The sequence below is a fragment of the Triticum dicoccoides genome, chromosome 6A (genome assembly GCF_002162155.2).
Source record: "Triticum dicoccoides isolate Atlit2015 ecotype Zavitan chromosome 6A, WEW_v2.0, whole genome shotgun sequence".
Taxonomy (NCBI): Eukaryota; Viridiplantae; Streptophyta; class Magnoliopsida; order Poales; family Poaceae; genus Triticum; species Triticum dicoccoides.
Genome location: NC_041390.1, coordinates 320,367,480 through 320,384,262, shown reverse-complemented (window position 1 = coordinate 320,384,262; position 16,783 = coordinate 320,367,480).

The window sequence follows — 16,783 nt, the reverse complement described above, 5'->3', positions numbered from 1 at the left end:
TGGGTGAGGTACGCGCGTGGCCGGGCTCTGCCGGCGTAGAACACAAGCAAGTAGGGAAGAAAACATAAAATTCAAGGAACTTAAAAGCAAATATTACAGTCCATACTGTCTCAACACCAAACGCAAGTTTAAACGCCTCCCCAAGGCATGATGCATGTGCAGGAATTAAAAGTAGGACAGGAGCAGTAGCGGAGTCGCTTGGCGGTGGTAAAGCAGCGCGGGCAGCCCCGCCTCATGGAGCGGCAGGACCGGAGGCATCCTGCTTCGACTTGGTACTGAAGGCCCGGAACTTCCCCAGCAGAGCTTCAGCGCGACCCTTCATGGCCTCGGCAGCGGCGGCAGCACCCTCGCCGCTTACTGGCTCCAACAGGCTGTCGAGGTCGGCGCAAGGGCCGCGAAGGTAGATGTGGGTGAAGACCCGCGTCAGCGCAGCAGAAGACATGACACGTGCCTCGGCCTCGGTCGTGGGGCCAAGGCCAAGGGCGACATCCTCAAGAGCACGAACCAGGAAGGGAAGCAGCTTGGCAGGGCCGTCCTCGGCGCCGGCCAGCGGGCTCTCCAGGCCACTGGCGTAGAGCATCTTCAGCGAAGCACGAGCCTTCTTCTCCATGTCTGCGAAGGCCACGCGATCCTCGGCAAGAACCTGGGCCTTCTTGTCCAGCTCGACCTTCGTCGCCTCCAACTCCTCCCCCAGCGCACCCAAGCGGACACGACGCTTCTTGAGCTTGGCCTCCCGGCCCTTGATTGCCGCTTCGCGGGCCTTCATGCCTTCTTCTTGCTCCTGGCGCAGACGAACCTCTTTCGCGAGCTGGTCCCGCAGGCCTTGCAGCTCGTCCTCCAGGGCCTTGCAACGATTGCGGACTTCAACCACCTCCCCCAGGGCTGAGTCACGGGCGGCCTTCGTCTCAAGGACGGCCTGCCTCTCCTCGTCCCAGGCCGTCGAGGCCTGAACCAGCGCCGCCCGGATCGAGGTGTCGAAGCGAACCCATCCTGAAGCTAGCTCCAAGCGCCCGGCCACCAAGCGAGGGTCAGCGAGAAGATCCTGCCGCAGCTGGTCTAGTCCAGCAACAGCATGCTCCAGTACGGCAGGAGAGGTTGGAGAAACAACAGTCGGTGAAACAGGGGAAGAAGGCGACGACGGCAAGACCACATCATCCTGAGGTGGTGCCTGCTGCGCCCCAGCTGCTGTGGTGGCGGCAGTGGGCAAAGGCACCGCAGGAGTCACTTGGGGCATGGGGGCTGAGCTCGCCCTAGCCAGCTCGGCCAGGCCTCGCGAGGACGACCGGGCAGGAGAGGCCCGCGCACCACGGTCACCCTCCTCCACAAGCGGTGTTGCTGCCGCGGATGGAGCCTCAGGAGCCCCCTTCGGTGTCACACCCTAGCTAGTTATGCATTAGAGTGTTGCATCATGTTTACTCATTCATCAGAAACTTGAAATGGGGATGACAGAACCCCCAGTCCCCTCTGAAACCAACTAGGGTTTACTAAAATAATTTTTCAATGAACCTGAAATGCCCTTCTAAAATGTCCATCATTTTTGCCTTGGTTCAGAACCTCTGCCAAAAGTGGTGCACATTTTCCTAGGCCATCCTAGGGTTTTGAATTAAATCATAACTATTTGAATTTGGGCATTTAAAATTATATAAAATATTTAAATGCTCAAATATCTCCAAACTAAAATGTTTCATGTTGGAAATAATCCAACTATGGACCAGGAGTAGTTTGGTGATTTTTGGAGTTGCCTAGGTATTTTATTTAATTCAACAAAGTTGCAGTTATATTAAATAAAAACAGAAAACAGAAAAGAAAGGGGAAGACTTACCTGTGCGGCCCAGCCCAGCCGGCCCAGCACTGTGCTGGCCCGTGCCAGCCAGCTGCTTCCCCTCGCCAGAGCAGGCAGGGAGGTGAGCATGGCGCGCCCGAGCTCGCCACGCACCACCCAGCCTCTCTGCATCGCCCTGGTCGCCGTTGCGCCGCGTGGACCGTCTTCTGGTCATCGCCCCGACCTCGCCGACACCCCATTCACTCTCCCCCGGCTCTCCCTCACTCTCTCTCTCTCACGGCCGAAGCTCACCGTCGCCGCCGTTCGCCTTAGCCACCGTCTCCGACCACCCCTCGCTTCCCCGACCAGCTCAGAAGCTCCGCCTCGACTCCTTCTTCCTCCCCACCGCTCCACGGGTCCCCGGAAGCCCTGCATCGCCGCCACGTCGCCGTTCCCCTCTTCGGACTCCGACCACCGTCGCCGTCAAATTCGTCGTCTCCGACGCGTCCCCGAGCCCGCTTCGACGCCCACTGCAACCGCGGTGAGCTACGCCACCGTTTCCCCCTTCTCCCCTGCTCTCTCCCGACCCCTAGGCCCTAGCCCCACCGCGGCCGAAAGCTTCATGCCGCCGGCGATGTCGCCGTCGTGGCCACGATCGCCGTAGCGCCCAACCGAGCACGCCATCGTGCTCCACATCTCACTAGGAGCACGTAGCACGCTCCAACACCCCCCCTAACACCCTGCAACACCGTTCCCGTGCACGACCGAACCCCGGCCGCCGCAGCCGAGCTCGCCGCCGTCGACTCCGGCCACCCCGACCCCAACGGACTCCGCCAAGAGCCGCGGGTCGTCCTCAGCTTCACTCCGGTGGCCTCCGCGGTTCATTTGGTGGCCGAAACGACCAAAACCACTATCACCGCCGCACTGATGGTCGCCGCCGGCCAGAACTCCGGCGAGCTGACATGGCCTAGTTAATTAGCCACTAAACCACCACCTACTGACGCTGACAAGTGGGCCCCAGGGCTTAGTCAAAGCTAACCAGCCCGGGTCAACACGGGATTAGCCCCTGTGCCACTGACGTGTGGACCCCACACGTCAGGTTTGACCCGAGCCAGCCCTGTTGACCTGCTGATGTCACTGTGACGTCAGGCTGACGCAGTAAATGATATTTCTGGATTTAAATTAAATCAGGAAATTCCAGAATATTAAATAAACTTCAAAAATTCATAACTTTTATTCTGTAACTCCAAATTGGACAAATTATATATGAAAAATGATCAGAAAAATCCAATCTATCCATCTGTACAATTTTCATGCATGATCCAACAAGTTAAATGGATGTTTTAATCAGAACAAGGAAAAGCACTTTAAAAGGCCATATTTGAAATTGAAATTTGAATCTTTGATTCAAATTTGTTCAAACCCTTCTGGCTTTAGTTGCATTAGCCCAACACACTCATATTGCCATGTTTCATGCATGCATCATATTGTTGCACATTGTTTGGTGATGCCTGTGTATCGTTATCCTTTACGACAGGATCTGTCCCCGAGGAGTACCGTGACTACCCTAACGAAGAACCGTATCCGTGCATCGAACCATCAGGCAAGCAACCAACCATTTGATCATATCGATACAATCCCATGTTCTCGCTCCTGCTCTCTTTTACTGCACTAAGACAACGCGATTCAAACTGCTGTGTGCTACGGTAGTTGAACCCATTTCCTCTGCATGACCTGTCATTGCCACAGTAACTAGATGAAACCCACTAGCATGTGTAGGAGTTGATTGAGCCATATGTATGTGTTGTTCCTACCTTGCTATGCCTGCTATGCTTAGAGTCGTGTCAGGTCTGGTTCATCTGGGTGATGGGCTAGAGTGAAATGATTATGTCGGTAATGAGAGTGGTGTGGTGAACACGATTTGGTAAAGGTATCGATGAGAGGCCATGTAGGAGTACATGGTGGGTTGTTTCATTGATGCCGACCTTAAGCACTGAGATCTGTATGTGTGATTTAAGAATCAGCTACTACCATGCATTGGGCCCGAAACCAATGGACCCTCTCGACTTCTTGTTCACCCTAGTTCTCCGTCCAGGAGTTGCAAGTAGTTTCTGGTGTTTGTAGCCTACCGGAGGCCGTGGACAGCGCTGACCGTAGGGGTGGGCTGTGATGCGGTAGGTACGTGGCCGGGTGTACCGAATACCCGTTAGGTATCTCGGGAACCCTGTTCACATCGTTCGGGGCCGTATGGGAAACCTCGGCCGGACTCCCTGCGGATGGAACCTGAATAGGCGATAAACCTGGACTGGAGGCTTAGGTGATTAGGTAGGTCGTGGCCGACACCCACGTTGGGCTTCCGCTTGAAGGTTGCCGAGTACATGTCGTGTAAACGACGGTAAGTGGTGAGAGCGTGTATGAAGAAGTACCCCCTGCAGGGTTAACATGATCTATTCGAATAGCCGCGTCCGCGGTAAAGGACTACTTGGTTGCCTATACAGTTCATAGACAAGTAAATGGAAACTACTAAAAGCCTCAAGATAAGTGTGAGTGCCGAGGATGGCTCCTCCGTAGGTGGACGGAGGTGGATCCTCGGTAGTGTATTGAAGTGGTGAATAGTGGACTCGTGTGCGCAAAACTATTTCAAGTTGAAGTATCGTAGGATAGCCTAGCCAAGAGTCAAAGCTGGCTTGCTGCAATAACTCCACCAACCCTTCTTGATACTATGCATGTATGTTGGATCTGATGTAAGTCTTGCTGAGTACCTTTGTACTCATGTTGCTATAATCTACATTTTTACAGAAGACGCTGCAACCCCTTCTGATGGGTTCTATGTAGACGTTGACATCAACGAGTACGCTAAAGACCCAGGTGGTGACCCTGAGCTTGTGAAGGACCACATAGTATAGCCAGAGGCTTTCCAAGCCTCTTTTATTTTACTAGTTGTCTGTACTCAGACAAGTTACTTCCGCTGCTGGCTTGTATGATTGTATGACTTGTATGTTGGGTCGTGAGACCCGTACCTTTGTGTGTATGTTATGTATGGCTCACTGAGCCTTAAATAAAGTACTTGTGTCATAGAGTCATGTTGTGATGCTTCGTTGTATTTGCACATATCGAGCATATTGTGTGTATGATTGAAATGCTTGGTATGTGTGGGATCTGGCTATCTAGTTGTTTATCTTTAGTAGCCTCTCTTACCGGGAAATGTCTCCTAGTGTTACCGCTGAGCCATGGTAGCTTGCTACTGCTCTGGAACACTTAGGCTGGCCGGCATGTGTCCTTCTTCCTTCCTGTGTCTGTCCCTTCGGGGAAATGTCACGCTTTGAGTACCGGAGTCCTGTTAGCCCGCTACAGCCCGGTTTACCGGAGTCCTGCTAGCCCAGTGCTACAGCCCGGACCCACTTGCTGATGACCGACACGTTCGAAGCTGGGTCATGGATGCCTGTCCCTGTAAGTCTGTGCCACTTTGGGTTTACGACTAGTCATGTCAGCCCGGGCTCTTTATCATATGGATGCTAGCGACACTTTCATATACGCGAGCCAAAAGGCGCAAACGGTCCCGGGAAAAGGTAAGACGACACCCGTGGGGATACCGTGCGTGAGGCCGCAAAGTGATATGAGGTGTTACCAGCTAGATCGATGTGACATCGAGTCGGGGTCCTGACAGCGTTGGCATCAGAGCAGGACTGCGTGTAGGTTCTCCAAGCCAAACTGGTCGATGTTGAGTCTAGAAATTCTTTAGTTATATGTAGGGGAATTGTTTGTGGGTTGGAACGTAAGGCTCTTTTTACTCCTTATACCTTATGACTTTCTGATCTGAGTCAGTCCATTCTTCCACCGGGGGTTAAGGAATTAGGATCTACTCTCTCTATCAGGATCACGTGTTACTAATCAGTAGTACCTTATAAGTTTGATGGTTACAAGCCTAGTTCAGTTCTACTACCACATTATGTTGTTAGAATGGTTCCAGAACTTTGATATGATGATGTTGGGTGTGTACGAAATCCTTTGTCAAATGTCTCAATATCCTTTTTGAGCATTTACAGCTGTTATGCTGCCGAAATTTTGCTAGAAATTCTAATGCCTTGCATTATGATTATACTTTCAGATGGCCACTCGCGACCTCAATCAAGTGGTTCGCCTAACTCGATGCCTAGATGTACCCGGCCATACTCCTAAGTTGGTCAGGGTAATGACTGAGGCTGGATACCGCTGGTATCCTGAGTATACGGTCGAAGAGCAATTCCGAGATTTTAATCAAAGCCAGTATCTCTGCACTGTCAGGATATTTCCATCTTATCCTGGATCCACTGAGCCTCTTCACTGCTCCTATGGACTCGGGGTTACTATCGAGATGGCTGTGCAGGATGCCGCCTACTCTATGATGACCATTATGCGAGTCAGATCTGGTTTATTTCGGGACTCTGACTTCCGGTATATGCCAGGATCACTTCCGGGAGCACAAGGATATCTCCAAGCTATTTATGCTGACTCCACTCAGGAGGATTCACGGACTCGCACCACTGCTGAGATGCTCGAGGATAAGGACCGTGAAAATCGGGCCTTAAGGTTAGAGCTCTTCAATACCCGTGCCGGTCACTGGGCCACTTTGACTCGGTTCGCACCGGCGGTGCAAGCTGGATATTCGGATATGCGCGATCTCTATCCTGTGAGATCTGCTCTGCCGGACGTGATGGTTTGGCGTGATGTAGGAGGCATCACCCCACCTCGCGGTCCCCGCAGGCCACCGTTTGTTGGTCCAAGGCCTCATCCTAGCCCCTATGGTCCACAAGCTCCGCGAGATCGTCTGTTTCCGGATGAACATGTTGAGCTTCCAGGCTATGGAGGTGACTTTTATGAGGACTACTACGGATCGGTCTGAGTTAGGGGTAGCATCACTAGTTCGCACTAGCTGTGTCATCTATCGTTCCGCGTGACTCGTGGGATATGTCCTAGTTTGTACTCTTTCCGGAGGTGTAGAAAATAATGTATAGGAGCTTGGAATGCCTCTGATGAGATGTAATCCTTTTCTCACCATAATAGTACTTTGTTTGGTCTTGTACTAAACCTTGTATGGTGTGCATGACGATGGAATAAAGAAGCAGTTTCTGTATCTACCATGTCATACGGATGATCATCTTGCATTTCGAGTTATTCCTTACCTTATGTATCCTATGTCGGAATTTTACCATCCTGACTAAATCATTGTCTTGTCTACCTAGGATGGTCAACACGCGCGCTAATCCTGCTTCCCAAGAGCAGGCCGAAGGCAGTGAAGCCAGGAATGAAAATCTGCCTCATCCTCCTTCACTAGCCGAGGTGATGATGGAAGCTGAGAGAAACAAGCGGGATACAAACCGTTTGTTGGAGCGTATAGAACAGAATACAGCACACCATCAGAGGGCTAACGTGGTGTCACTCAGTGATTTTATCAAATTGCATCCACCCACGTTCCACCACTCCGTCGAGCCTCTCGACGCTGATGACTGGCTTCGCAGTATCTCTCACAAGCTGCGTTCCGCGTTGGTAGCGGAGGCTGACAAGGTCACCTTCGCCGCATATCATCTTGAAGGCCCCGCCAGTCTATGGTGGGAGAATTATGGAGCCATGCGCCCAGCGGGCCATGTCACCACTTGGGCTGAGTTCAGTGAGGCTTTCCGTGAACATCACATTCCGGAGGGTCTCATGGCCCGTAAACGTGAAGAATTTTGCAGTTTCACCCAAGGCCGACTTTCTGTGGATGCCTATAGCAGAGAGTTTGGTAATCTCGCACGATATGCAACTGAGGAAGTTTCTACTGACGCCAAGAAGCAAGCAAGGTTCCGAAAGGGCCTTAGCCCTGAGCTTCGCCGCGACCTCCGTCTGCATGAGTGCACATCTTTTTCGAAACTTGTCAACAAAGCCATCAGTGCTGAAACTGGTCAGACTGATTATGATGCAACACGCAAGCATGGACGTGATATGGGTTCCTCATCCGGTGCTGGTCCTCAGAAACACCGCGTGTGGGTACCCAATACCGCCCTGCCACCCAGGTTCACACCGAGGCCATCTTTCCAGGCGCCTCGCCCTGTTCAACAGTCTGCACCGGCCAAGCCCTATGGGGGTCCATCCAATAATGCTCCTCCACGTACCAGTTCCGTGACTTGTTTCAAGTGTGGGGAATCTGGTCATTATATGCGCGAGTGTCCCCAGACCAACCCCAATCAATCTGCTAAAGCTGTTGGCCGTGGCAAGCCGACAGGGAACGTGTTCCATGCCAAACCGGTCACCGCTTCACGTGGCCATGTCAACTTTATCTCTGCCGAAGAAGCTCAAGAGGACCCCAACGTCGTTCTCGGTACGCTTCTTGTTAATTGCCACCCGGCATCCGTTCTTTTCGATACAGGAGCCTCTCATTCTTTTATATCTGAAAGTTATGCCCGTTTGCATAACGTTGCATTCTGTGACTTGCCATCCACTATGGAAATCTCTACCCCTGGGTCTAGATGGCAGACCTCTAGGGTAAGTTATGGAAATGAGATCCAAGTCGACAGACTTGTTTTCCTTGCATCCTTGATAGCCCTTAAATCTTCGGATATTAATATCATTTTGGGTATGGACTGGATGTCAGCTCATCAAGCCAAAATTGATTGCTTCTCTAGGACTGTTCAACTCACCCATCCTTCGGGGAAGATAGTCAATGTCTTGACCCGAATAGCCGAGCGACAATTATATTCTCTTAACGCCAGCCCTTTGCCAGACCTTGAGGACGTTCCGGTAGTCCGTGACTTCCCGGATGTCTTTCCAGAGGAATTGCCAGGTGTTCCACCTGACAGGGATGTTGAGTTCGTAATAGATCTCATTCCAGGAACCGTTCCGATTGCTAGAAGACCCTATAAGATGGCACCCCTAGAACTAGCCGAGCTTAAGAAACAACTCGATGAATCCTTGAAAAAGGGTTTCATCCGCCCTAGTTCATATCCGTGGGCTTGCCCCGTCCTATTCGTTAAGAAAAAGGATGGTACGGACCGGATGGTTGTAGATTACCGACCTGTCAATTTGGTCACAATCAAGAACAAATATCCACTTCCCAGGATCAACGACCTGTATGATCAGCTCGCTGGATCCTCAGTCTTCTCCAAGATGGATTTGAGGTTGGGCTACCATCAAATCAAAATCAGAAACGGGGACATTCCTAAAACGGCCTTTGTTACTCGCTATGGCCAATACGAGTACACCGTTATGTCCTTCGGATTAACCAACGCTCCAGCCACCTTTTCTCGGTTAATGAACTCAATCTTCATGGAGTATTTGGATAAATTCGTCGTGGTTTATCTCGATGATATACTCATCTACTCCAAGAACGAGGAAGAACATGCCGAACATCTAAGGCTAGTGTTGAAGAAACTTCGAGAGCATCGCCTTTATGCCAAATTCTCTAAATGTGAATTCTGGTTGTCAGAAGTGACCTATCTGGGTCATGTAATATCTGGTAAAGGTATTGCTGTTAACCCTGAGCGAGTTCAAGCCGTCCTTGATTGGACTCCGCCCGAATCAGTCAAGCAAGTTCGGAGTTTTCTAGGCTTAGCGAGCTATTCCCGTTGCTTTGTCGAGAACTTCTCCAAGGTTGCTAAACCTCTAACTGAACTCCTCAAGAAAGATAAGAAGTTCGAATGGACTCCACAATGTGAGCACAGCTTTCAGGAACTGAAAAGACGCCTGACCTCTGCTCCCGTACTGGTACCGCCAGACTTCTCCAAGGACTTTGTTATCTACTGCGACGCCTCGCGACAAGGACTAGGTTGCATTCTCATGCAAGATCGACACGTAATTGCTTACGCTTCACGGCAATTGCACCCACATGAGGAGAATTATCCCACTCATGACCTAGAGCTTGCAGCCGTAGTCTATGCACTTAAGACCTGGCGACATTATCTCCTCGGTAATCGTTGCGAAATATTCACTGATCACCAAAGCCTGAAGTATATTTTCACCCAACCGGATTTGAATCTCAGGCAGAGACGTTGGGTTGAATTGATCACAGACTTCGACTTAGGGATAACCTATACCCCAGGGAAAGCCAACGTCATGGCTGATGCGCTAAGTCGTAAATCTTATTGTAACAACCTGATGTTACAACAAAGTCAACCGCTTCTCCATGAGGAATTTCGGAAGCTTAACCTTCACATTGTACCTCAAGGTTTTCTCTCCACCTTGGTGGCAAAACCTACCCTTACGGATCAAATTATCAACGCACAGAAGGTAGATCCGGGAATCTCCCGCATCAAGAGAAACATTCAGAAAGGAATTGCGAATTGTTTCTCCGTTAATGATCAAGGAGTCGTATACTTCGGGAATCGACTAATAGTTCCCAAAGTGCGCAACCTAAGGCGATTAATCCTTAAGGAAGCTCATGAATCTCCTCTCACCATTCACCCCGGTAGCACAAAAATGTATCAGGACCTACGCCAGAGGTTCTGGTGGACTAGGATGAAGAGAGAAATCGCTCAGTATATTGCTAATTGCAACGTCTGTCGTCGTGTAAAAGCAGAGCATCAACGGCCTGCTGGCACCCTTCAACCATTAGCTATTCCTGAATGGAAATGGGATAAAATTGGTATGGATTTCATTACCGGTTTTCCCAGGACCAAAAGAGGGAATAATGCTATTTTCGTTGTGGTCGATCGTCTTTCCAAAGTAGCTCATTTCTTACCTGTTCGTGAGAGTATAACCGCTAGTCAGCTGGCAGACTTATACATCTCCCGAATAGTGTCTCTTCATGGTGTCCCTTTGGAAATCAATTCGGATCGAGGAAGTCTTTTCACCTCTCGATTTTGGGAAAGTTTCCAAAATGCTATGGGAACCCGTCTCTCCTTTAGCACCGCTTTCCATCCTCAGTCAAGTGGTCAAGTGGAACGCGTCAATCAGATTCTAGAAGACATGCTTCGAGCCTCTGTTATCTCGTTCGGAATGGACTGGGAGAAGTGCCTTCCATTTGCCGAATTCGCTTACAACAACAGCTATCAATCCAGCTTGGGTAAAGCCCCTTTTGAAACCTCTATGGACGGCGATGTCGAACACCCCTTAACTGGTCAGAGACTGGGGAAAGACAATTCTTTGGCCCGGATATGATTCAGGAAGCAGAAGAACAAGTTCGTATCGTTCGTGAAAAGTTGAAAACAGCCCAATCTCGTCAAAAGAGTCAATATGACCGAAAACATAAGGCTATGACTTTCGAGGTTGACGAGAAGGCTTATCTTCGGGTCACCCCTCTGAAGGGAACCCATCGTTTCGGTATCAAAGGCAAATTGGCTCCTCGTTACATTGGACCTTTTCGCATTCTTGCCAAACGAGGAGAAGTTGCCTACCAATTGGAACTACCTCCGCACCTCTCCAGAGTTCACGATGTCTTCCACATTTCTCAACTCAGGCGTTGCTTCTCGGATCCTATCCGTGAAGTGGACCACGAAACGCTTGATCTCCAAGATAATCTTACCTATCGAGAGTACCCCATTCGTATCCTCGATCAAGCCGAACGTACCACGCGACGTCATAATATCAAGTTTCTCAAGATTCAATGGTCGCACCATTCTGAAGACGAAGCAACCTGGGAAAGGGAGGATCGTCTTCGACTTGAATATCCCGCCTTCTTCCCGGAGGAACCCAAATCTCGGGACGAGATTCTTTTGAGTGGGGGTGAGTTGTCACACCCTAGCTAGTTATGCATTAGAGTGTTGCATCATGTTTACTCATTCATCAGAAACTTGAAATGGGGATGACAGAACCCCCAGTCCCCTCTGAAACCAACTAGGGTTTACTAAAATAATTTTTCAACGAACCTGAAATGCCCTTCTAAAATGCCCATCATTTTTGCCTTGGTTCAGAACCTCTGCCAAAAGTGGTGCACATTTTCCTAGGCCATCCTAGGGTTTTGAATTAAATCATAACTATTTGAATTTGGGCATTTAAAATTATATAAAATATTTAAATGCTCAAATATCTCCAAACTAAAATGTTTCATGTTGGAAATAATCCAACTATGGACCAGGAGTAGTTTGGTGATTTTTGGAGTTGCCTAGGTATTTTATTTAATTCAACAAAGTTGCAGTTATATGAAATAAAAACAGAAAACAGAAAAGAAAGGGGAAGACTTACCTGTGCGGCCCAGCCCAGCCGGCCCAGCACTGTGCTGGCCCGTGCCAGCCAGCTGCTTCCCCTCGCCAGAGCAGGCAGGGAGGTGAGCATGGCGCGCCCGAGCTCGCCACGCACCACCCAGCCTCTCTGCATCGCCCTGGTCGCCGTTGCGCCGCGTGGATCGTCTTCTGGTCGTCGCCCCGACCTCGCCGACACCCCATTCACTCTCCCCCGGCTCTCCCTCACTCTCTCTCTCTCACGGCCGAAGCTCACCGTCGCCGCCGTTCGCCTTAGCCACCGTCTCCGACCACCCCTCGCTTCCCCGACCAGCTCAGAAGCTCCGCCTCGACTCCTTCTTCCTCCCCACCGCTCCACGGGTCCCCGGAAGCCCTGCATCTCCGCCACGTCGCCGTTCCCCTCTTCGGACTCCGACCACCGTCGCCGTCAAATTCGTCGTCTCCGACGCGTCCCCGAGCCCGCTTCGACGCCCACTGCAACCGCGGTGAGCTACGCCACCGTTTCCCCCTTCTCCCCTGCTCTCTCCCGACCCCTAGGCCCTAGCCCCACCGCGGCCGAAAGCTTCACGCCGCCGGCGATGTCGCCGTCGTGGCCACGATCGCCGTAGCGCCCAACCGAGCACGCCATCGTGCTCCACATCTCACTAGGAGCACGTAGCACGCTCCAACACCCCCCCTAACACCCTGCAACACCGTTCCCGTGCACGACCGAACCCCGGCCGCCGCAGCCGAGCTCGCCGCCGTCGACTCCGGCCACCCCGACCCCAACGGACTCCGCCAAGAGTCGCGGGTCGTCCTCAGCTTCACTCCGGTGGCCTCCGCGGTTCATTTGGTGGCCGAAACGACCAAAACCACTATCGCCGCCGCACTGATGGTCGCCGCCGGCCAGAACTCCGGCGAGCTGACATGGCCTAGTTAATTAGCCACTAAACCACCACCTACTGACGCTGACAAGTGGGCCCCAGGGCTTAGTCAAAGCTAACCAGCCCGGGTCAACACGGGATTAGCCCCTGTGTCACTGACGTGTGGACCCCACATGTCAGGTTTGACCCGAGCCAGCCCTGTTGACCTGCTGATGTCACTGTGACGTCAGGCTGACGCAGTAAATGATATTTCTGGATTTAAATTAAATCAGGAAATTCCAGAATATTAATTAAACTTCAAAAATTCATAACTTTTATTCTGTAACTCCAAATTGGACAAATTATATATGAAAAATGATCAGAAAAATCCAATCTATCCATCTGTACAATTTTCATGCATGATCCAACAAGTTAAATGGATGTTTTAATCAGAACAAGGAAAAGCACTTTAAAAGGCCATATTTGAAATTGAAATTTGAATCTTTGATTCAAATTTGTTCAAACCCTTCTGGCTTTAGTTGCATTAGCCCAACACACTCATATTGCCATGTTTCATGCATGCATCATATTGTTGCACATTGTTTGGTGATGCCTGTGTATCGTTATCCTTTACGACAGGATCTGTCCCCGAGGAGTACCGTGACTACCCTAACGAAGAACCGTATCCGTGCATCGAACCATCAGGCAAGCAACCAACCATTTGATCATATCGATACAATCCCATGTTCTCGCTCCTGCTCTCTTTTACTGCACTAAGACAATGCGATTCAAACTGCTGTGTGCTACGGTAGTTGAACCCATTTCCTCTGCATGACCTGTCATTGCCACAGTAACTAGATGAAACCCACTAGCATGTGTAGGAGTTGATTGAGCCATATGTATGTGTTGTTCCTACCTTGCTATGCCTGCTATGCTTAGAGTCGTGTCAGGTCTGGTTCATCTGGGTGATGGGCTAGAGTGAAATGATTATGTCGGTAATGAGAGTGGTGTGGTGAACACGATTTGGTAAAGGTATCGATGAGAGGCCATGTAGGAGTACATGGTGGGTTGTTTCATTGAAGCCGACCTTAAGCACTGAGATCTGTATGTGTGATTTAAGAATCAGCTACTACCATGCATTGGGCCCGAAACCAATGGACCCTCTCGACTTCTTGTTCACCCTAGTTCTCCGTCCAGGAGTTGCAAGTAGTTTCTGGTGTTTGTAGCCTACTGGAGGCCGTGGACAGCGCTGACCGTAGGGGTGGGCTGTGATGCGGTAGGTACGTGGCCGGGTGTACCGAATACCCGTTAGGTATCTCGGGAACCCTGTTCACATCGTTCGGGGCCGTATGGGAAACCTCGGCCGGAGTCCCTGCGGATGGAACCTGAATAGGCGATAAACCTGGACTGGAGGCTTAGGTGATTAGGTAGGTCGTGGCCGACACCCACGTTGGGCTTCCGCTTGAAGGTTGCCGAGTACATGTCGTGTAAACGACGGTAAGTGGTGAGAGCGTGTATGAAGAAGTACCCCCTGCAGGGTTAACATGATCTATTCGAATAGCCACGTCCGCGGTAAAGGACTACTTGGTTGCCTATACAGTTCATAGACAAGTAAATGGAAACTACTAAAAGCCTCAAGATAAGTGTGAGTGCCGAGGATGGCTCCTCCGTAGGAGGACGGAGGTGGATCCTCGGTAGTGTATTGAAGTGGTGAATAGTGGACTCGTGTGCGCAAAACTATTTCAAGTTGAAGTATCGTAGGATAGCCTAGCCAAGAGTCAAAGCTGGCTTGCTGCAATAACTCCACCAACCCTTCTTGATACTATGCATGTATGTAGGATCTGATGTAAGTCTTGCTGAGTACCTTTGTACTCATGTTGCTATAATCTACATTTTTACAGAAGACGCTGCAACCCCTTCTGATGGGTTCTATGTAGACGTTGACATCAACGAGTAGGCTAAAGACCCAGGTGGTGACCCTAAGCTTGTGAAGGACCACATAGTATAGCCAGAGGCTTTCCAAGCCTCTTTTATTTTACTAGTTGTCTGTACTCAGACAAGTTACTTCCGCTGCTGGCTTGTATGATTGTATGACTTGTATGTTGGGTCGTGAGACCCGTACCTTTGTGTGTATGTTATGTATGGCTCACTAAGCCTTAAATAAAGTACTTGTGTCATAGAGTCATGTTGTGATGCTTCGTTGTATTTGCACATATCGAGCATATTGTGTGTATGATTGAAATGCTTGGTATGTGTGGGATCTGGCTATCTAGTTGTTTATCTTTAGTAGCCTCTCTTACCGGGAAATGTCTCCTAGTGTTACCGCTGAGCCATGGTAGCTTGCTACTGCTCTGGAACACTTAGGCTGGCCGGCATGTGTCCTTCTTCCTTCCTGTGTCTGTCCCTTCGGGGAAATGTCACGCTTTGAGTACCGGAGTCCTGTTAGCCCGCTACAGCCCGGTTTACCGGAGTCCTGCTAGCCCAGTGCTACAGCCCGGACCTACTTGCTGATGACCGACACGTTCGAAGCTGGGTCATGGATGCCTGTCCCTGTAAGTCTGTGCCACTTTGGGTTTACGACTAGTCATGTCAGCCCGGGCTCTTTATCATATGGATGCTAGCGACACTTTCATATACGCGAGCCAAAAGGCGCAAACGGTCCCGGGAAAAGGTAAGACGACACCTGTGGGGATACCGTGCGTGAGGCCGCAAAGTGATATGAGGTGTTACCAGCTAGATCGATGTGACATCGAGTCGGGGTCCTGACATTCGGCTTCTTCGCCGCGGGCGCCAGCCTATTCAAGAAATGCGAATGTCAAGCCTCGGCAGCGGAATAAGAAATAAAGACAAGGGTCAGGCACTTACGGGTCGTCGCCGGTGAGCTCGAGCAGCCTCCGGCCAAACTTGAAGCCCGATAGCCGGCTAGAAGGGTCATCCTCGGAAGCAGAAGGCGCGTCTGCAGACTGCCTCGGGGCCGGGGCGGACCCGCGGGAGATCAGCCTGGTCATGTCCTTCTTCGGGATCAGGGGCAGGCTCCCGCCGACCTGCTCGTCTCCATCCTCGTCATCATCGCTCGTAGAAAGGCGGAGACTGCGGGGCCTGCGCCGGGGGAGGGGAGCCTTCGACTCTCCGTCGGTCGCCTTGGAGTCAGGCCCCTTTTCCCGCTCCTCTTCGTCCTCCTCTTTGCTGGAGTCACTGGAGGGCACGTCCACCAGTCCCTCGGAAGCCGCCACGGGCACGAGCCCGTCCCCGTTGAAAACGGGCATGGACTTCACCACCTGCTCCCAGTCGTCGCGAAGGAACAAGGGCTTGGGAGCACCCTCCAACTTTGCCACCTCACCCCCGACCTGAGATTGGAGGACCGTGGCCAAATCTTCGTCAACCAAGGCCGTGGGGCTCGGATGAGGCCTCCACATCGGAGGAGAGTACTGCCGGAGTGGAGCCAGCTGGTGCTCCAGGAACTCCCTCAGCAGCAACGCACCGGTCAACTTCGCCGCCGCCGTGCTGACTGGCCTCAGGTCCGTGTCCATCTTCTCCAACACCAGTTTTGTGTGGGGATCCGTGAGCTCCGCTCGGCACCAGTCGCTGGAGCTCGCGGGCTGCTCCGCGGGAAAGATTAACCTAGGGTGGATGCGCCCAGCATCTACCAAGACCCACTTGCTCCTAAAACCCTCAATCCTCTTCCCGGGATTCGAGATGGCAATGGTGCCGCCATACGCAACGAAGCTCGCGCACGCGGAAGGGGAACCGCGAGAGACCCGGAGGGAGAAGTAGTGGCGCAGCAAGGCCACTGAGGGCTGCACCCCTACGTGGGCCTCGCTGTAATAAGCGAAGATCGCCAGGAGAAGGACGGAGTTGGGGTGGAGATGCAGAGCCAGCAAGTTGTAATGGCGGAGGACAGAGAAGAAAAACTCGGAGAAGGGAGGCACCAGGCCCGCAACAATGGAGCTTACAAAGAGAGGATAAAAGGTGCTCCCTCGGCCCTCAGGGGTGGCAGAGCCGGCCTTGAACACCTGCGCCCCATTGATGCCCTGCGCCGCCGCCATCTG